We start from the raw sequence: 23271 nt of genomic DNA, 5'->3' as shown, positions 1-23271 counted from the left end.
CAAATCTTGCTGAGCAAGCAACATTCCTTATTGCTATTCCCCGGATTTTTTTTTTGAGTTTCCACATCCAGCCCCAGCAGTAATATCCCATTTTCAGACATAAATGGCAAGGAAGAAGAAGCCAGCTTGCTATAGTTGTAACACCGTCTGCTGTGACACTCTGTGCTCTCCCTCAATCCGCCACTTCAGACACCACCACGGTGGGTGGACAGTGACCAGTGTACTGAGGGGAACCTTGCTGGTAATACAAACAAGTTGTGCTCTGTCATACAACGTGTGGAGAAGATGAGTAGTGGAGATCATAAGTCATTGTGGTTCAGGTTAGAATTTAGCCAGTAACAAGTGAACTTTTTAAAATGTGACTTAATCTGTAAGGATGCATGTGCATTCGAATATTTTCTTGAAGGAGTTAATTTTGTGCTTCATTAGATATGGTCTTGAAGGACTTATGTGCTCAGATCCACTTTGACAGCTTGTGTTACTGTTTCAGTGTAGACAGCGGATGTGTTGACTCACCTGTACCCTCACATCCTGTGCTGTGTTCGAGTTCTATCGGTTAAGACAAGGCAGGGGTTCCCCTTTACTCTGTGGAAAAGAGAGAGGAAGAGGATGGAAAATCCTGTTCCTGAAGATAAGCTGCTTGGAAAGAGATTTTAGCAGTCTGAAGAGGAACATCAGTTAGGGGGGTCAAAACATATGCTTGCAGAGATCTTGTTGCCTTAGGTGTGTAAGAAAGTGGTGTAACCTTTTTGCTGTGTAATAGTATCTAATGCCATGGGGGAATAAACTCTTAACCAAGAAGTGAGGTCCTGTGAGGAAACAAGTCATATTATGGGAAGTAAGGCAAGGAAAGTACCCACTTCGTACCCAAAACCTTCAAAGAACCAGGAAGCCTTTGATGGGTTGAAAATAGCACTGACCAAAAGAGGGCCCAGTTTTCCAGCTCACTTCTTGGTTAAGAGGGAATATGGGTAAGGACAGAGGGAAAGGCTATTGCTACTGATGGAGATCAAGAGGCCAGAAGGTTTGAGTGTTATTGCCATGAGAATAGAAAGCCTTGTTATTTCATAAGTTCCAGACAAATAATATTCCTTTTACACAATAAAGTTTCATCTCTGTTAGTTAAGGAGTGGCAAATGTTGTGGACTACTGGAATCTAAGCACTTCAGGGAAAAGGGTGAAAACAACTATGGCACAATATGTCTGGGGTGTGTGAAAAGGTTTGAGGATCAGAGTCTGTAGATCCTACAGGAAACAGGGTTGAGGAGGAGAATGATAGAGGGACGAGGAAAACGTGAGCAGTCACGGTGCACTCTTCAGGGCCTGGAAGGAAGCGAAAAATAATCCTTGCAGAAAAGCAGCCTTTCCAGTAGGGAAGGTGGGTGCAGGAGCCTCTCTTGTTTTACCATTTATTGTTGCATCCAGAGTAAAGCCAGGGTATGGTGAAGTTGAATGTGGCTTTGCAGATGTGTCAGGATGGCTTTCCTTGTTTATGAGTCTGTATCAAGCTCGTGCAGACTAGAGCTCCAGGAGAAAGAAATTGCTTTAATAAAACTAGGGTCTGGTGAGAATAAGGGGCTTGCCCAGAGGGGATTTTGTGGTGTTGGCATCAGTCCTGGCTGTAATGTTGTATGATACTGTAGTTCCTTGCCTTTGTACTATAGTTCCTAGCCTTTGTACTTAGGTCCTATTTTTGTGTGGCTCAACAGACATCATAGGTGTGTTGTAAATATGTTTGAAAGGTGTCCAAGCACATCTGCAGGAGGTGTGCAAGACTGTGCTGCCATTCAGCGAGACCTGGACAGGCTGGAGAGTTGGGCGGGGAGAAACTTGATGAAATTTAACAAGGGCAAGTGTAGAGTCTTGCATCTGGGGAAGAACAACCCCATGTACCAGTACAGGTTGGGGGTTGACCTGCTGGAAAGTAGTGAACGAGAAAGGGACCTGGGGGTCCTGGTGGATAGGAGGATGACCATGAGCCAGCAATGTGCTCTTGTGGCCAAGAAGGCAAATGGCATCTTAGGGTGCATTAGAAAGGGAGTGGTTAGTAGGTCAAGAGAGGTTCTCCTCCCCCTCTACTCAGCCTTGGTGAGGCCGCATCTGGAATATTGTGTCCAGTTCTGGGCCCCTCAATTCAAGAAGGACAGGGAATTGCTTGAAGGAGTCCAGCGCAGAGCCACAAAGATGATTAAGGGAGTGGAACATCTCCCTTATGAGGAGAGGCTGAGGGAGCTGGGTCTCTTTAGCTTGGAGAAGAGGAGACTGAGGGGTGACCTCATCAATGTTTACAAATATGTAAAGGGTAGGTGTCAGGAAGATGGAGCTAGGCTTTTTTCAGTGATATCCAGTGATAGGACAAGGGGCAATGGGTGTAAACTGGAGCATAGGAAGTTCCACGTTAACATCAGGAAGAACTTCTTTACTGTAAGAGTGACAGAGCACTGGAACAGGTTGCCCAGGGGGGTTGTGGAGTCTCCTACACTGGAGATATTCAAGGCCCGCCTGGACAAGTTCCTGTGTGATGTACTGTAGGTTACCCTGCTCTTGCAGGGGGGTTGGACTAGATGATCTTTTTAGGTCCCTTCCAACCCTTGGGATTCTGTGATTCTGTGATTCTGTGATTCTGTGATGGTCAATTATCCGACTGCCTATTAGGATGAATTTACAGTCAATCAAAACAGAGATGAATCACAGTCCAAAGCCTTTATAAAACTATTTAGGTATGGATTCTTAATATTAGCCATGAACAAAAAGTAGTTTCTGATACTTGTTTTTTAACCTCTTAATTTTAAAGTAACACTGATTTCTTTTACAAACTATAATCCCCAGTCACAGTCAGCCATTTGGTTTGGTTAAAGAACTTTGCTGAAGCATACCAAGATGCTTTGCCTTAGAGGGATTTTATTAGAAGATGATGTCTTTCTGGCATGGGTTAGATTCAGCATCAATTTAATGTCTGCCATATTCCCATCAGAAGGGTAGGAGCCGGTTAATCTGTCTACACTAGTAATGCCTTTTTGGCCTTAAAGTCTAATGATCTAATTCAGTACTTTGTCCTTGTGATCTAAGCACTTCAGTGAAGGTATTTTTCTCTTGTAAAATCATTTTGCCCACCTGGATGTCCTTGGGAAAGGTTTTAAAGCCCAGGGCTGCCACGTCAGATGTGAGCTGTGTATTGCATCCTTGGCCTGTTCCAGATGCTTTTTGTGTCTGACTCTGGCTTGTCCTGAGCAAGGCATCCATCATGTTTCAGAGGATTCCCAGCTTCAGCATGTCATATAGTGCCAGTTATAATTATAGCCACTAAGGTCCACACCAAAGGGGTTAAAAGGAGATGCTGTAAACTTGGACAACCTTGCTACTGTTTCTGAGGGCTAGATTTATTCTCTGGACTACTTCAGTCTCTCTCCAGAGAGTTCATTGTGTAAGTCAGTATGACAGATTTATCCATGCTCACAGAGACGGTGGCTGTTTTCTCACTAGGCAGGTGGAAGGAGAAAGCAGCATAAAGACAGCTGCCAGCTGAGAGGTCACAGTTGAACTCATGCCATGGAACGGTCATAAATTATAAATCTTCCAAAGAGTTACAGCTTCTGCTCTTATTTCTGTCTTGTCCTAAATTTCTCAGCTGCACTTCTATTTATTTTAGGCATGTCATTATCGTCTGCAAAGGTCGCTGAGTGATTGCCAGGCAGAGTTTCACCCGAAGAGCACAGAGCACAGCCCCTGGCCACTGATCACTGAAGTTTCATACCATGTATCTGGATTCTCCCTGTTGTCCTACCCACACCTGCACTGTGTGTATCTGACGTATCCAGCTGCTCTTGGTATCAATCCATTTACTTTCACATGTAAATGCGCTGGTTGGGAATGTTATCAAAGCCGTCCCCAGCAGGGTAAAGCCAGTTACTCAGTGGTAACTGGGAGAAGCGCTGTAGATGATGAGGCTGGCTATGTTCATCGAAAGTCCATACCAACACTTGGGAGCTGTTCACAGCTCTGCCCTTGATGTCAGTGGGGTTAGGCCCTGCCCATGTAATCCTGCATAGTGAAAAAATGTTCCTGCATGAACATGATCCCTGAAATCTCATTGCTAGGAGTGGAAGGATGCTTGTAGGGGCTGGATTTCAACTGGTATAGATCAGCATATCTCCTTTGAGGAACTTGCACTCAGCACCTTGCCTGATCGTGCTCTTCAGTGTGCAGGGTTTTTTTTTTCCTGGTAGCATCTGTGCATATCCTTCAGTATTTACCACCTTCAGATACTTGCACACTAAGTTTAGAATAGCCATTCTAAACTTCTACGAATAGCAGCTGCCCCATTGCTACACCAAGTACTGTCTATTCTTAGTGTAGCCAAATTCCCCACAAATTTCTTTTAAGGCCTGACTCTCTTTGCTTAAGTGCATGTCATTGACACCATCTCCCTCCAACATTAGTCCATCTACTGCTCTGTTTGCCATGTCCATTTGTATACGTGCTGTAGGCCCAGTTTAATTACTGCTTCTTCAGTAAGCAGTAGCTACAGCAGTAGCAAGTGTACTCTGATGGATATTTATGACCAATTCTACTGGCATCAATGCAATAGTTACATGCTTAAAGCTAAGCTGTGTGTGTAGAGCCAAGTCCTTTAGGGTCTGTAGCTTTTAAGGACTGAGGTCACTGATTTTGCAACTTAATGTGGGTTCCCTATGTCTTTGGCAAGGCTTCTGTTTTCTAGACCCGTTTAAAATCTTCAGTTTCAAGGTAGAAATGCACACTTGGAGCAGTACCAAGTACTGCAGCAACAACAGGGGATTTGAGAGATGCTGTGGGGAAGTGTGGTGGCCACACAGCTCTTCAGGAATATTCCCTTGCAAGCACCCTTTCTGTCACAGGCTAACAACGCAAAAAGCAGGTGGTGGAAAGGAAATCGAGCAAGCAAGAAGGAAGCAAAGACGACTGGCCTTTTTATTGCTAGTAAAATTTCCTTTACTGCCAAAAGGTCTTTGAAGCAAAAATACCAGCTTGCTGGGTGGCATCCACAACCCGAATTTAGCTTTAACCATATGGTAGCACAGTGTCGGATTTCTGCCCGCACATACTGCTTCCCGCCAAGTGCTTTCCAGGTTCTCAGTGTCTCTGCAGTGTTTCTTTCCCTCTCCCTTAGATTTTGGGATACATCACGTTTGTTCCTGCCTTTTTATTTTTCTGTTCTCCGACATTCTGCTTTCTTGATCACCGGCGTTGGTATGATCTTGATTTCCTTAAGCATTTCTTTCTCCTCTGGGGAAATCTATGTCTCTTTCTGGCATCTGTCCCCTCTCCTCTCTGCACACTCAGGCAAAGAATTCATTTCTTTTTTTCCTTTTTTCTCCCCCTTAAACAATGCCCTTACTACTTGTGTCAATAAATTACCTCTGCCATTTTTAAGAGGCCCTTCTGTCTTCTTCACTGCCCTCTCTTTCCATATGTACTTTAAAAATGTCTTATTTATCTTAACCCCTGCTGTGATCTTGCTCTGTTCAATTCTCCATCTTTGCCTCTCTTATCGTATTTTACACCAACTTTGCTCTCTGATCTTTACACTCCACTGCTGGACCCTATATTTTATAAAGAATTACGTTCTTTTTCTTAATTATAAAGAATCCCATTGAATCATGCGATTCACTGGAAGTACCTTTTTCAGTAGTACTGTACATATTTGAGATCAGCAGTGTCTTTTTCTGTCTACAGTTCTTCCTTTCTTTTGTCCTATTTGGTAAAACCAAAGTTAAGATCGCCCATCTGTTATTTTCCTAGGGGTTTTTAGGCTTAGTTTTTCTGCTTAGTCGTTAATTGTAAACCTCATTACATTACAGATACTGTTATTTAGCAGCATTTCCATTCAAACCTATATCTGTAAGTTATTTGAACAGTGCTTTAATGTGCAAAGGAGGGTGTGTGATAATCATTATCATCTGTGCCTTGGATACTGAGAATGTCTTTTTAAGACCAGAAATGTCCCATTTTTTTTTTTCTTAAACAGTACCTGGAAGAGGAAGATTTTGACCCCACAGGGAAGACTGAAGGTACAAGAGGGGTGCAAAGAGTTACCAGGGGTACTGTACTATAGTCTTATCCTCCATGTAAGACAGTATCTTTAAGATAGATAGAGTACATATGATGATTCACCTTTGTGGTCTTATACTATAAAAGGGCAGGGTTATCCAAGGCAGCAGAGAGAGGCAGGAAAAGAGTGATCTGCCTGAGGTTGCTCAGATCTGGCACTGTGATGTGAGTCTGTGGAGTACCAGTTCAGTGACCCAGCCTTTACCGGGGCAGTAAAGGAGCAGCTTCTGCAGCCAGTTTTCCAATTCTCTCCTTGATTAAGCTTGCCATTTCTCCCTATATACTAAGCAAGCATCATTGGCAATCGTTCGTAAGTGTACCTCGACAGTTCGTGTTTTCACATGCCATATATGTTATATTTCCCAAAGCCAATGTCACCTGCCTGCTTAACCTTTATGGGAAGAGTAGTGGGTTATCCCCTGTGATATCCTGGTGACACACCTCTGCAGATGTCCTTTTCATTTTGAGCTTTGTTGTAGAAGGTCTTGCTGAGCAGATGAACCAGTCCACGTGCTGGCTTGTACAACTTGAAATGGGTCTTGTTCACAGACTCAGAAGGTTGTAGTGTGAAGTATGGGTGTCTCTGAAGACATAGAGTTGATACGTAGTTATCTTTTGCCTTTCTTCACAGACTCCATCATACCTTCTCTCTGATTCACCATACTGTGGTATATTTCCCTGCCTTAGAAGTGGACTCAAGCTGCAAATGATTGAGAGGCTCAGACCCTGAGATAAAGCAAAAGTGGATTAAAATGCTTTTCTCAGGTTTTCTCAAATTTTACAAATCTTATGTGAAATACTGTTGTGGTGCATAACAGATCCAGTGGTTAGTCCTGATGGCAGGGGAATCTGTGGGTATTTGTACAGGTTTTAAGTGTAACAGTCCTCTCACAAAGAGGTTTATATACGTCAAATCCCTTCATTTATAGTCAGAAAAGTAATGGCATCCAGAATGAATGCACGTGGTTTTGCTCTTTACATTTGAAGAAAACATGACAGTAGATTCTCTAGTCTAATTTTAAGTAGGTACTTGGTTCCAACATGAATCTCCTGTGATGCCTTCCCGTCCTGAGTCCTTCTGCGATGTAATAGCTGTTGCACTGCAGCCATGAGGTCCAGACCCAAGGCTAGACATAGAGCAGTGGTTACGCTAGGCAATAAGCAGCTGCTGTTGCTGTCAGAAGCTATCTCAAACAATGGAAAACACTGTGGAACAAAAAAAAAAAAGTTGAAAAACACTTTTTCCCCTGCAAATTTATCTTCAAACTCTGACTCTGCAGTCCTGGGGCAGTGGTTGGGCTTGATGATCTTAAAGGTCTTTTCCAACCTGGTTGATTCTATGAGTCTGAGAGACTTCTTGTATGTATCTGATGAGGTGTAAATGATTTCAAAGTGTGATTGGGTCGCTGTTGTTTTCTTACCAAAGTTGAAGTTGAAGCACCCCCCCGATCTGACAGGTGCTGCTGTCTTGTATAGCAAAAGCTTCCCCCCCCCCTTCCTGACAGTAATAATGAGGGAAACTTCCCACCCTTGTCCCATGCATCCTGTCTTAGATTTTTTTTTTTACCATCCCTTCAATTTCCATATGGTTGGAGAGATGCCAAAACTGAATTCGATCTCTCTGAATCTTTTTTATCCTCTTTTTTTTTTTTCATCTGCTTTGTGTTTCTCCCCAGCCCCTTCCCCACTCCTCCACACTGGGTAATTATAGAACAGACTCCATGGTGGGCATCCAGAGGACCATTCTAGATTAAACAAATAATTTCTTGTTTTTCCCTACAAGGTAGTTTTAGAAATACCAGACAGATAAAAATCTACAAAGGCCTTGTTTTCCTTCCCCAAAATACAGTTATTTACCTCTTCAGTTCACAATGAACAGGCTGATGTGTCTTTGCAGCTAAGCTGGAAGTAGCTGTAGTTGCTATTTTGTTGGAATAGTATCAAATTTCTTTCTATGCTTTGCATAGCTGTCACCCAGTGATAGGATAGGTCCGTGATTTATTGACCTACTAAAAGCACTTTCACTGACTTGTCATAATAAACTTTACTTAAAACATTAAAACATAAAACATCAACCAGCAGCTCAAACAGAGATGCCATACAAATACTTTCTAATTCAGTTAAGCTCTGGTGCAAATCCTGAAAACGAAGACCCCAGCATAACAGTTTTCTAGGATTTGTCATGCTAGGATCTGTTGTGTTAAGTAACAGGAATTATAAATACAAATGCCTTGAAGTATGAACCGTTGACAAGAAGCTTGGCTCAATCTCAAACCCTCATCATTTTTGAAGGTCTTGCTGAGACCATGAAGCTGAACCCAGCTGTAGCAACCACAATAGGCTTGAATTGCCAAAACTTACTGGAACTTCTGTTCACAGAAGTTGGTCTTGGAAGACCTGGTTGTTAGGTCTGTCCCTGTGATCATTTGGTTTATGATCTGCTTTTTTGTAAAGTCAGGCAGGTTCAGAGGTAGACTATTGCTGTGATGTAGACCGTGGCCTGAAACTTACATGAGCATGAGTATTCAGGTTGTAGAGATGAGTACCTTCAGCTTCTTTAGGTGTAGCTGAATTCATTTGTGGTCTAGTCAGCTGGATTCTTTAGTAATAGTTCATTTAATTTTAAGTAGGCATCTGTGATGGCTAAGTGGAATTCTGTCTGTAACTGAATACACATATGAGTGTTTCTCCAGGATTCCCTGAGTTCAGACTGGAAGATCCATACCAATTCCATTTTTTTTTCCAGGCCAGAGTTCCTCACAGCAGTAACAGATGCTTCACTGCATCACCCCATTGTAGTGATGGTGGTGTGCTGGACCTGCTCATTGTGCTAGCTATTTTCCTATCTCGTGGGCTGCATAGATCATGCGTTGCTGCTCTGCGTTCTCATCAGCTTCCCTGGAAGTGTACTCAAGCACTATTTGCCCAGCTGAAGAATTTAGAAGTTCTTATCCAGAAATTCTGCTTTGTTCCTGATTAGTGAGCAGTATTCTAATTTTGAAAGCCATTAAACTGTGGCAAAGTCAAAGCTCCTCTCGAAGAAGCACTTTCTTTACTAAATCATCACTATTATTTCAGTCAATACGAAGTAATGACACGGCAAGGTGTATTCCAGCTTTGTTTCCTTCTCTCATCTTTGCAGTTGCTTTCTTTCATTTTTTTTTTCATTTTCTCAATAAGTTAAGTTAGATCATGCCATAACTGTCTCCAAGACTGAGTATGAAGCTTTATGGATGATCCAGTACACGCCTAGGGATTACTGGTTTCTGTGTAGTAGTCCACAATTCAACATATGTCAGGTTTACAGACCCTTTCATGTTATCTGATCCATGGAATCCCATGGAGATTTCCTGAGACACTTTAAAACTGGTGAGAAAATGCTACAAGGAGAGTATGCAGGTAACAAATCAGGGATCCACAAATACTTTTGTCATCGTGAGACTGCTTGAGGCTGGTCATACACATGTAAAACACTGGTGATGAAAAAACTGCAGATGTGTAGTTGGTAAGCTGGAAATACCGGGAAATAGCAACTGCAGCTTTCTCTTCAAAGAGAAAGGGGTGTTCAGACTCAGTGTTTTCAATAAGGGGAAAAAGAAAAATGCAGCAAAACTATGTGTTTTCTCTCACCCAAATGCAAGTGCGGAATATAACAACAGTAATTGTATCTACAATTCTTTTGTACTAGCTAGATGGAAAATAGATGATTTGCTGGAAGTATGTTTGCAGTGCCTTGCTTAGGGTAATACAAACCATAGTAGTAATTTCTGGTTTAGTTTTGTAAGCCTGTCATTCTCTTTCACCATTTACAGACAACGATGATCAACCACCTCTTGCATAGGAATGCTATGGATAAAACCAGTTTGCAACCATGCATGAAATTAATGACATTTCTGTTTTGGACAGATGTCCAAACAGATGCTGGGGAGAAGGTGATAGGGGTAAGTGTGTACGAAGCCCAATGGCAGGGAATACTATTCAGGACCTGATGAAAAGATGTTTTCTCCTTCAGTCAGACACACACACACAATGCAGTGTATCTTTGGAGGGAGAATAGTGTGTGCTGACAGTGAGCACCAAACTTGGGTATTGTGTCTAGCAGCCAAAGTTCTTGTGTTGTTTCTGGAGAAAAAAGTTCCCCTGCAGATAGGTTAAGGACTAAACACCCACAGGTATATACCCAGAGTTAGGTGGTGGAAATCTCCAGCGTCACACCCCATGACCACTACCCCTTCTTTGTTGCAGTTCACTTTCAAACATTTATCACAAGATAACCAAATATTTCCAGCCTAAAACTGGCTCCTTAATTAAGGAGAGTAATCATAAAGATTCCTTTGCCTGCTCTCAGCTCTGTCTCTCTTCATTCAGTCTCTTTCACAAGGCTGTGTTCAGCTGGAGTGTTTTGGTAAGAAAGGGCAGGGAGCCTAATTAATGTAAACCCTAAAATTCCTACCTGGGAATTTGCTGTATTGAGCACCTAGTGCTTCAGGCTTTCCATGGGCAAGGCATGTGCTGCCTTCTGTAAAGAAAGGGACAAGATGGGAGGCTGAACACATTAAAGGTTTTTAACACCAAACAGCTGGAGGTATTAATGGATTTTTGCAAACCCCTTAAATTCACTTTTGGTCAACTGAAAAGAATTTTCAGATGGGCAAACGACATGGTCAGGTTTTCTGTCCAGTATTTTTGGACCCTAAATTGTTACAGAAAGCTAGAGGGTAGCTCACAAGTCATATTACGTGGGCAGTAGTAATCATAAAGGTTGATTTAATGTCATATGTTCCGTATAGCAGTTAGTGTGTATATATATATGTATGTGTGTGTATATATATATATATATATATGTATGTATATGTATATAGTATTGTAGTTCCATCCTGGGGGATAGGGGACCGGAGCAGCTTAGATTCAGAAGAAGGTTGCTGGAAGAATTATATTTTTATATCCATGGTTGAAAATGAATTTACTTGTAAAGGGTCAGAAGAGCAGCGAGGCAAAAGCTTGTCCCTTGGACTGAAGATTTGTACATGGTGCTGGCTCCTTTCCCAAGGTTTCAGGATCTTACACTTGCTCTGCTCCTTGTTTCGCAGTGTTCGGTGAAACTGTAATTGTCACATGCTGATAGAGAGGGGATGTTGGTTCATTTCCTTCCTTTCCTGGCTTTTTTAGTAGGAGGATGCTTGATTTTATAAAATGTAATTGCATTGACTGCTCTTGTTACCAGGATTGATTGTATTGACTTGAGTTGCATGTTGTTACATTTTCACACTCTTGCTTTGAAATACAGTTTTGCTTTTGTGGTTTGTTTTTTTTTTTTCCCTCCATTTTGAGATTATTTACAATACATTTTGAGTTAAGGCTCTTGTGCGTTTGATTTATCAAGCACTAGGATTGCTCTGAAATGCTGTCAAAAGTATTCATATTATCTACGTGACAGTAACCACTAGAACCAATTGCTGTTGACCCCAGCCGTGTCAACCATCATAACCTTCCCTCAGGTTAGGAGGCTGAAGCCAGGAAATACATTTCAGCTTCTTATTCCTGTGTGTCACGTCCTTATTGCAATCCATTTCAATTGTTCATTAGGGAATTGGGATAGTTGAGAATACCACAGTGAATAAATAATAGCAACTAGAGGTCTGTAGAGAATGATGCTAGTAACAAAATGCAGGGGCTGTGCCACTAAGCCCCGGAGGTGAAGGAAATTATGAAGATTTAATTTTAGATGTGGTGGTGATGCAGAAGTTATTTGTGGAAGTGTGTATTTACTTGGACACGCGTGAGATGGGGGGGGGGTGGTTAAGGCTGACATTTTTCAGACTTGGGCACTTAGAATTAGGTACTTAACCCTATATATAGGTACGTCAAAGGAAGTAGTCTGGTTTTAAGAGCTGATGGATACTGAAATTATTGAAGACTGGAAGTACTCAGTATTTCTGAAAATTAGGCCATTTCTCTTTAGCGGCTCAAGCATTGTTTTGGGATATGGCTTTCAAAGACATTTTAGAGCATGTGAGAAAATGCTGCAGTTGCTTTTGAAAACCTTTGCTTGAAGTGTCTGATTTTCGGTACTTAGATGGAATTTGAAAAATTGTACACACTGTTGTAACTTTTCTTGTACTCAAAGCAGTGGGGGAATTGCCACTGATTTCTGTGGGAGCTGGGTTAAGCCGATATATGCATGAAAAACTGACTTTAAAATTTTACTTAAATCTTAAAAGCCATATCCTCTCTTTCCTTGTAAACCCAACTGATATCGAATTTAAGGAACATTTACCCAAATTTGTTGCAATGGGAATATGTAAAAAACATCTGTCTATTTCCCCAGCAAAAAATGCTTTAGGAACAATAATTGAGAATCTTGCTTTTGTATAGTTGCTGGGTTTGCTTTATCTATGTGGAATTTTCACCTTTTCTCCCTCTTTGTGTTCTGCAACATTTAGAATTCCTTCTCTGAGTTGATGTATTTGCAAAGGCTTTGAGAAAAGATCTCAAATGCCTTGGAAGAAGCTGCTAATAGCCTCAAAGACCAGATTAGAGGACACATACATACCGTCTGTGTCGTATTAGGTCTCAAGTAAAGTCTTGTTTAAAGTAAAATACCAACTGTCTTTTGAAATGCCATCATTCCCCAAAGTCCTGTTACAGAGCCCTAAATCCCGAGTACAGTATCTCTGCATCTACAGGCAAAGGACAAAGGGTCAAAGACATAGTTTCTCCTTATTTAAGATTCCTCTTTCATTTTATTACAGGACCCTGGGGTAGACTCTCTCTTCAAGTCCAGTCTTCACCAATCACATGCTAATAACTTCAGCTGAAAGAGGGCTCTACCCTAATGTCATTATACTCCCAAGCAGTGATTGATTGTGTTATAGTATGTTTTTGAAACCTAATTACTGTCTCAGTTTGTATTTGAGCTCATTAATCTTCTAGCCTGTAAATAAGTAAAATTGACTAAATAACTGAATTTCTTTAATGATGGGTTCAAGTTATCCTTATACCTACTGTTCTGTGTTAACCTTTTTATTGCCAGAAATGATTTTTTTGTTGTTGTTGTTAGTGTTTTCTTCAGCTCTGATAAGCTTGCATGGCTGGCAACATACCTGTTTCAAACACTTGTCTCACCAAATGCATTGCTGGTAGTGAACAGAGGGACCCAGCCTGGCTTGCAGCCTCCCTGTACTTCTCAAGCCAGAGGGCTACTCTTTTAGGGTTCTGTAAGAAGCAGCCCTCCCTACAGCTGTAATCTTGCAAAAATTAGCTGGGAAGGCTGTTAGGATGGTACAGAGCCAGTTCTCAGTTTCCCTTAAGAATCAGGTAAAAGAAGGAGAGGAATTACTCAGAAAACTGTTTATGCTCTGTCTTCAAAGCATGGGCCTTTGGCTTGATCAGTAATCTCCAGCTCTACTGGGCACCCTCATGGTGCTGGATGCCCACAGCTGTGACTGGTAAAGAGACAGTCAGTCCTAGGAGCAAGATCACAGCAGCCTGCTGGTTGAAGCAGCTGTGCCTAGTTTTTAAGACTAGGACCGTAGCAATGTGCTCTGCAAAAAAGCACCACCAAGTACTTGTGCAGTATGCCTTTAGACAGCCTGGAGTGGCTCCTCAGCATACAGATTTTGGCTGAACACCTCTCCTGTGTGTGGAAGCCTTTGGTAGTTTTGACTATAGTTACTTGAGAGGTCAGCGCTCTCTGCAGTCCTTTTTTTCTTACAAGAGCCTCATCTGCTGGATCCTTGCCACTGCTGACAAATAAATGAAGGCTCTGGCAATAGCCAGACTAAGCTTGTGGAACAGATTTCCAGGAAAAACAAGCATGACTACTACCTTCAGCACAAGCAGAAACATATGGCAACTTCATCTCCTTGTTTTGGTTCCCTCCAGTAAACTGATTTAATCTACAGATACATGCACCTATTTAAATCCTCTTTCTACATGCCAGTCAGGAAGCAAGGAAACTGTGATTGATTATTTTCATTTATTGTGATGCGCTCAGTCTGGACGACAGGGACTTTATAAGCACCCAGGTGGACAGGACATCTCAAACACTGTCGCGCTTGCCAGATGCGTTAGCTGTGACTCCAGGCCCTGATGAGAGACTTCAATTTGATCTGTGTCTTGCCAGAGCACTTAAGCACATGCTTATCTCTAGATGTATGAATAGTCCCTTGAGAATGCCCATGTGCTTAAAGTTCGGCATGCATTTAAGTGCTTTGCTGGAGCAGGCTCCTAAGTCTTACTGGGGATAATTAAGTCATGCCAAAAGCTATTTTACTGCCACATTTTCTTTCTGGTTCACAGGATGAGAAAATCCATTCTCATCAGAATACCAAGTGGATCATTTTTAACGTGATTATTTGTTAAAGGATTCATGTCATTAAAGTGAACTTCTTTGCTCCTTCCTTCCATTCAGTGGGTGCCTGTATTTTTAATACGTCCTGTATTGCTCACCAATGAGCTATGCTGTAATTGAGCCAAACTCTACTTATATACCTGGCAGTGCTAATGAAAGGTGATGACCTTTGGCCACTCCTTCAGTAATGAACCTCTCTACAGTAGGACCAGATGGTGCTTTCACTTCCAAGGGTGCAACATTACTGAGGTTATGCAGGTGCAAGTGTATTTCTGGAAAGGTTTGCTGCCTGGAGGAGTGACGCAGTGGGATTGGTAGCTGGAGGCAGAAAATAGCCTTTGGGGCACAAATGTGAAAGCAGAAAATGGGAAATAGTGGTTGTGCAATTGGCATTATGCAGCATAGATTAAGTGGTTACAGCCTTAATACTTCTCTGTGTGCTGTAGGTAGGAACTTGCATGCTTTCATGGTTCATGGGCAAATGAATTTGCTTGTTCGCTGCTTTGAAAGGTAGGAATAAAACCCCTCAGTATGGCCATGCATGTAATGCTTCAGAATTTTCCATGCAATGCCAATTAAGAGAAGGATTAAGTAAAGGAATAAGGAAAGCTCTGGTTTGAGATTCTAAAAAGGAGGATTTGTCCCATCTTGGGCTGAACAATATGCTTTCCACAGATGTCATCAAAGGAGTCAATGCCCAAAGCATGAAGTGGGGTGACAGTAAAGTCTGGAGAGGAGAACAATCAGAGAAGGACCTCATCGCTCTCTACAACTACCTGAAAGGAGGTTGTAGGGAGGTGGGGGTCAGTCTCTTCCCCCAAGTAACAAGTGTCAAGTTAAGGGGAAACAGCCTCAAGCTGCACTAGGGGAGGTTTAGATTGGACGTTAGGAAAAAATTCTTCACAGAGAGGGTAGTCATGCATTGGAACAGGCTGCCCAGGGCAGTGGTGGAATCACCATCCCTGGAAGTGTTTACAAACTGGGTAGATGAGGCCCTCAGTGATATGTGTAGTGGTGGTCTCAGCAGTCCTGGGATAAAGATTGGACTTGATCTTAAAGGCCTTTTCCAACCTAGCTGATTCTATGATTCTACAGCAGGAGGAGGAGTGACATACCTCCCTGCATCCTTGGGCACTCCTTGGTTGGGGTGGTTCAGGCTCTGATAAAACCAAGTACGTTCCGCTTCATTTCCTGTTTCAGAAGATGGGGGTTGAATGCTAAAAGGCTAATAGCACTTTGTTTTTAAAAATTAGTTTGATAATTCATCATATTGTAATTAAACTAATTAGAACACTATTCATTTCCAACCACCTTAATTAGGCCTCAACTTGGCAGGGAGCCCATGAGACCAAAATGTTGCAATTTGTTATACAATCAAAAGACTTTGATAACAAATGACTGTATTCAGCTACATTTTAGTTAATAAGATTTATATATTAATCTAGTTATACTTTGTTCCCTTAGAATTTGGCAGAGCTTGCAGGTCTTCTGATCCCCCTACGAAATTCCTGAAGTCTGAGTTAAAATAACTGGAAAATTTTCCCCATTTAATAGAGGCTGTCCTAATTTTTTGCACTGGAGCAGGCGTTCATAAGGTTGTAATGCTTTTTATTTCTTATTTTTCCCCTTATTTAAATCAAGTAAATAGCTTTTATAATAAAATAGCTACTTTGTGGAGCAGACTGAGGCAGGGCTGTAGGCCACTGTGCCGGGAGGGTGTTGGGGTGTCTGGTTGTCCATGGGTTTGCTTTTGGGGGCGCTGTTGGATCAGGCTGTGCATGTTTGCCTGTACAGGAGACTACGCTTGTACCGTTTTGGACCCGCAGCCCTTGTCACATCACTGTGACAAACGCTTGGCCAGGGCATGAGCTGGCACCCCAGACTCACAAGAGAGGTGGAGGACTTCCGTGCTGTTTGGTTCATCAGTGGTGAATTTCCCCGCATGCTCTCTTTGACAGCGTAATGAAGTGATAATTACCTAAATGAATAAATGTTGATGGCTGAGATAAATATCCACATTCCCTTAATCTATTTTCCTCTGAAATTGCTAAAGGAAATTTGGCTTTAATGGGGGGTATATGTCAATTTTTACAAATGACTGTAAATCTGTTTAGAGAGAACTTAGATGAGTCAGTCTGTGTTTCAGCAGTAAAAGTTATTGATGTATGAAGGCATAAGATGGACGAAAAAATGAACCAGATACTGTAATAATTATCTTTCTCAGTGTCACTACCTTTGGCAACATCTGGTTTGTTTCTGTTCTTTCCACATCCTGCAGATGTTGCTGAACACATGAAAAACACTGACAGGAGAATATTTTAGCCAAGAAGCAATTTCAGTGAATAATATAAAAGGGTATCCTCTTAACTCTCCAGAAGTCGAGTAAGCAAAGACTTCTAGTTTCATTGCTAGTAAAGATCAGACCAATAAGCAAATGGGCCAGGGGCCCTCTAAAAGTGTCAGGAATAATCTGTTGTGGATGAAATAGAAAAGTATCTGGAAACAGGATGAAATAATAAATCCAGATTGAGTCTTACTCTGACACCCTTCCTGAGCCTTACTCCTTAAGCAGTCCTACTCCTGTTAGAGGTTTGTGTTCAAGCTACCAATATGGGATTTCCTTCCTTGCCTATCTCTGGCTTGCATGGCAGAGAAAAGGAAGATTAGGGAAATGTGAAAAGCCTATATAAATATTATTTTTATACTGTGTTTCAAGGTCATGTAGCATACTGATGAGTTAGGTTTTGAATTCTGTCTGTCCATCTACATCACCAGCAGATATGCCAACAGTGCTTTGTTCAGACAGCACAGTGTGCATGATGGCTGTGTGATGCATGGTCTCCTGTTGCTGTAGGGGTAGGAAGGGAGCTGATTTTGTGGTAAGCCTTTACCAAAGCAAAGCTGTTTGCTGAAGCTGCCCTTAGCTCTTAAATAATCCTGAAATAGTTTGGCTGAGGCTACTGCCTAGTTTTCCATCCTGATGACCTGCTGCACCACCTTGTTTCCTTGCTGATGACTTTTCCATGGGCCTAGTCACCTTTCTGAGCCCTGGGGAATCTCCTGGCACAGGCTGGTTCACCAGCTTTATGGGTGGAAGGCAGGGAAATTGCAAGCCATCATTGAGCAAGAACATGATTTTCTGCCATGGCCTTGGTTAGAGCAGCTCGCAAGGTACGTAAGACAGCAGGGTAGCCACTACTCCTTCCCCCTGTCATTTCAATGGGGTCTGTGTAAACTCCTGCAATGCATTCAGAGTAGATATTAGAAAATGCATTAGATTGGATTTTAGGAAAAATTCTGGACTATGAAGGTGCTGAGGCGCTGGCACAGGGTGCCCAGAGAAGCTGTGGCTGCCCCATCTCTGGAAGTGTTCCAAGGCCAGGTTGGACAGGACTTGGAACAACCTGATCTAGTGGCAGTAGTCCCTGCCCATGGCAGGGTGGTTGGAGCTAGATGAGCTGTAAGGTCCCTTCCAACCCAAACCTGTGTTCCTATCTGTGGTTCTGTGCTTTGTGCTGCACAAATGGGGCTGCACCAAAGTCTAGCTTTTCTCCCAGGAGTAACTCATTGTCTTCTATCACTGATGTCAGAGTTGGGATGGAACTTCTTTATGTGCTAGAAATGACAAAGGAGAAAACCCAAGAGCATAGAAATTAATGGTAAATTCTCGCTGGTTTCTCGGTGGCTTGGGTTTCATCGCACACATTGCATTCTGAAATGAGAAAGAGTGATCAGATGGGTGACTCCAAAGCACTCCTGAACAAATGCAGAAGCAAAGACTTTCCCTGAAACAAATGAGAGGAGTTAAGAATCTGAAAAAAGACTGAAAAAGGAAGAGGCCAATCCTATGTGTAACTGCTCTTTCTCAGGGGAAAATAGGACACTATGAAGGAGATACTGGAAAAACTGGGCTGGGACTTAGCAAGCGTTAGAACAGGAGTGAGCAGGCTCCAGAAAATACATCCATTGTGCTTTGGTCATTGCTGTAGTACCTCCAGCTGATTGCAGAATAATTCAGAGATGAATTTAAAAGTGTGTGCCTGGGAGATAGGCCATGTCAGCTGCCCTTGCTGCCACAGAAAAATCTTCTTCAAAGCCTTTTCCTTTTATGCAGAAGAGCATAAATTAATGGTTGTTTTTCAGCAAGGAAACAGCAGTAGATGGGAAGGTGCATAAACAGGTGCATCGTTTCTCTCCTCCCCTCTTGAGCAGCTCATTTTAATATACACCACTTATTGCTGTGCATAATAATGAACATCTGTCAAACGCTTTCCAGAGTGTGTGAAAATACACCTACAGAGCTATGAAGCAGGCGAGCTGCGTAGTAGTTGTGCTGCACCCTGTATTGCCAGTGAAGCTTCTCCAAGTTGAAATCTCTCCTGTTCACACTCTATTCCAGACCTGTATTTTCTAATGAAATATTTTATTCCTCTGCACAAAATGTAAGGAGACTCCAGTGACCACCAGTGCTCCCTGATGTAATTCCAGAGAAATCTCCAACTCCCTCCGAGTCCAAGGCCCTGGAGAGCCCAGTTTCTGAGGTGATGGGCTCCTGCCAGGAAAGAGTGAGGTCCCCTGGGTCACATTCTCCCCCCAGATAGAGCCATTGCAAGCCTAATAAAGGAAATAAGGTTGCCAGGGTGTGGTTGGTGACGGAATTTGGCCATATTTGAAGTGTGTGGAGTGACTCCAGGATGAGATCAAGAATTGGCCTCTCCCCCCAGCCTCCCCTTTAATATTAGCTCTTTATAAAGCCCCGTGCATTGCCTCATGGATGCATTCCTGTAGCAGAGGCTGAGTCCAAAGCCCTCTCAAGGAGTTAAGAGTTTTCCTTTTGGAGGCTAGGGTTACTATAGACTACACACTATCCAATGGCAATAAACTCATTGCTTAAGCGTATTTTAGCTCAAACAGATCTCAGATTTGATGCACACAGCTGAATTTGGAAACTCCTTTTTGCCCTTGCTTCGCTCCATAGAGATGTTAAAAAGGAGATGCAAAAAATACCCCCAGGAGAAAACCCAATGCTCAACTTTGAGAGCCTGTATTTGGTTGATGATGCTTTGCAGGGGTCACAGGGATTAATGAAAAACACAATTAGAACAACATCAAGCTAGGGGCCCCAGTTTGGCACTGAAGGATCCATTTGGGTGTATCATATTGCATTATATGATGTAAGAATGTGGGCTAGTGTAATCAAAATGTAACTGCAATCCTTACCAAAAACACCTGTTTAACCTCAGCTAACCTGGGAAGAGAACTTTAGACTTTTTTTTCCCCCTTTTTCTGCATTGGAGGCGTACCGGTGGACGTGCAATAATGAAGCTTCTGTTCATAGGTCCTGGAAATGGAAGTATTCAGAGCTTGTGCCCAGTCTCTCCCCAAATCTATTTTACGTTCTTTTAGGTATGTGAGCGCTTAGCTTAGTTGTGTGCTTGGGAAGACTGCCGAAGTGGGGGGAATGGAAGCTGACGACGAAAGTATTTCATCTGTGATTTGATAAATTGTGGCTAGTGGCAATACAAGCATCTCCTGGCCCAAGAACAGAGGACTGTGAGGTACAAATATCCCAACTTGTGGAGGCAGTGAGGCCTCTTGGCGCTTTTTGAGGAAAAACTGGTTTGAAAATGGAAAGTGAGTGACGAATAATGATCAGAGCTCAGAACCCAGATCTGAGCTGAAATTGCCAATTTTATCGCTTTGCCCACTGAGCCGTTGGAATCATTCCCTTGGTGATAAATGCTGAATAGACTCCAAGGCAGAGTGGCTCGGCAGCAAGGAAGAAATGTCCTGATGGTTCAACTGTTGATATGAGACTCAAGAAAAGAGATTCTTATCTTCCATTCTGCTGCAGACTTTTCAGTATTTTGTGAGATTAGGCAAATTATTTAGGGTACGATTAACCTCACCTAATTTTAGCTGTCTAGTGTGAGTCACTAACATTCCTTCTTTCTTCAGTGATTCATCCTGTTAATGCAGTCACTTGAGTATGGGATGATTTACCTTCTGTAGACATTTCTCTCCAGCAGTGCAAAGGAGCACATATAACTACCTGAGATGAGATGCTCAGCTTTTAGTTACCTAAGATGAAGTGAGATGACTCACATCTTTACTTATGACACAAGTTGAGTGCTTCTGTAGAGCAAGGACACTCATCCTTCCTTGTTTCATCAGTGTAAGCACTTGTAAGAATAAATATGGTAAATTTTAAAAGGAGCACCTTTCTAAAAGTGTGCTGTTATCTTAACCTATAGCAGGCAAAGTGTTCCAGGAGTTAGTGGGAAGTACTTGGTTTTTCATATTTCCCAAAGAAGGCTGAAAAGACACCACATATCCTACTGGGCTTTTTTCATCACCTCTGTGTAGACTAAAGCTTTTCTTCACTTTCAGTGAGAGCTTGATGTTGAATTGCTGCTTGTACCTTAAGCATCCTTATCCCCTTTTGCCATGTTGTGGTGATAAATTTAGGGTGCTCACTATCTTACATAAGATCAGGAGTCCTCAATGAGGTTTCAGATGTCAGGCTGTTGACCTCGGAGCTCCAGTGCAGGATGCAGATGGCTCAATAAAGACACATGGACCAGCAACTGAGGCTACGTCCTGAGCTGGTGATAAATCAGAAAGCTTTATTATAGACTCCAGAAGAACTATTGCCTTGATTCCAGCCCAGAGTGTCTAGTGGATATATGGTGTTTTTACACTTCCAAAGAGAATCCTGAGTGAAGTGTCAAAGCTTTTGCAAGGTAAAGCTGGAGTTTTGGGAAGGTAGTCAGTGATGGAAAGTCAAGAAGGGATTTCTGAGACAATGTCAGGCAAGTGAGACTTCGGCTCTGTGTTCTAAAGATTTGAGGAAGCTGTTCTGGTAAAAGGGCTCACAGCTGAAAGGCCACATCAGAATCTCTCATGAAGGGCAGAAAACTCCAGTGCACCAAAATCCCTGGTTTGCTATACCCTGATTTTGATGAGTGACCTGCTGGGGCTTTTTCTGCTTAAATACGTCATGAGACCTTGTACAGGGTAGGATAGGAAATAAAAGAAGCATCAGCATAAGCTAAATGAATGAAATAATGATGTCCCAATGCCACCACCAGGCCATACTGTAGGTTACTTTATAGTATGTTCTGGCTTTGGTGTAACAGCAGTTACAGGGGCCATAATCACTGCATGGAGTCTGTGCATTGCCTGTGTGTGCTGTGACTGATTTAACCAGCACTATATAAATCACTCAATCCCCTGGGCATTAAATTGCCAATATTTTTCTAAGCAGCTTAGCAATTGTGGGGCTTTTTTTAAAATCAAAGCAAGGCAAAACAACTTCCGTGCTCTGCTGATGTCTTGTTTCAGGGCATGGTTTACCTGAGACAGACAGAAGTGTATCGAGTTCTTCATGGACTTGTCAGGGCAAATACTTGGCAATGGCCTAAATGCTTCTGTGAATATTAGGGAATCATGAATATTAGGGAATAATCTTGCAGGAGGGATAAGAGCACAAATTCCTTCTGACCCTTCCAGCCCCTTTCCTCAGCCCACCAAACCTGGAGGGATTAGTTACATCTTGAAACAGATGCCCCTGTAATCAGGGAGGAAGAAACATGACTGTTTGGAAAAGACACCTTTGGATAACGTAGCAGCAGACCCACAGATCCATTACAGAAGTGCGGTCTGACAAACCAGCTTAAGGTCTCAACTCGCTGCTCCTCTTTCATGATGGCACTTTATGTCAATGAGGATGCCTCGTAGTCCTTCAGCCTAGAAAGGTTCAGACATGGGAGGGCCTGTGGAAAAATTTACAGCATCCAAAAAGCCCAGTACTGAAATTTCTTTAATCTGATCAGACTTGTTCTTAACCCTGAGACATAAATATCCAGCATATTACACCTTTGATTTACTGTTATGCATGTATCGGAGCAACAGTGGTCCTTTTGAATTATGCATTCTCTTAACAGAACATTAAACCTTATGGGGAGATGGAGTGGCCCAACACATAACTATTATCCTGACAGAGGGGAGGGCGAGATCAAGAGTAATGCTCCCAAGCTACAGAAACTCTTTAGTTTTTGTTAGATTGCTTGAATGAGCATTATAAATAGCACTTTGTTCCTTCTCGTTAATAAATAGTGTTTAGATTGCTCACAAGAAACCTGATAGATCGAGAGAAAAAGGAGGGATTATTATTTGACACAGAAGAATAACAACATCCCTAAGTCTTGAAACTTGTCCTGAAACTGGTAGAAGCAGGCAGCAGAACTGTGCCTGAGCTTCTGAGAACAAAGCTTACCTTTTAATAATTGAATAATCCATTTGTTTTGGGTTCTTCATATCAAGTCATGACCAAAAGTTACTACAGTACTGCAGGAAATCAAGTTTGATTTTGTAATATAGTCAAATGAATACTTTGGAGTGCCATGTCTATGATCAATAAGGAAGCAGTAACTACGTTTGCTGTCATATGATGATATTGATGTAAAAACATAATGGTCAAAATTATAAAATCAATTTCGTAATTTAATCAGAAATGTTTATTGATACTATTAAAGCTGAATTCAATAGCTCCTGGTATGCAGTTAATTTCTTACCTGTCAGAAAAACATATTGAAGTGTTCTTTCTTTTAAATGCTTGGAGTTAATTCAGTGAAAAACCCAGCAGTGACCTGTGGCTGGAATGGGCAGAGGGTGGTTGGTAGATGGGGAGATGGGTGGAACTTTTTTAGTGGTCTGTAGAAAAATGTTTCATGCTTTGCAGAGCGCTTGTGTTTTACATGTCCACACACAAGTGTGTATAATGTGACTTTAGCACTAACAGTGCCAGTAAGTGCAGTGTCACAGTA

This window comes from Lathamus discolor, chromosome 5, assembly GCF_037157495.1.
Source record: "Lathamus discolor isolate bLatDis1 chromosome 5, bLatDis1.hap1, whole genome shotgun sequence".
NCBI classification, from domain to species: domain Eukaryota; kingdom Metazoa; phylum Chordata; class Aves; order Psittaciformes; family Psittacidae; genus Lathamus; species Lathamus discolor.
The sequence above is the reverse complement of the archived record's forward strand: the minus strand, read 5'-3'. Positions refer to the sequence as shown.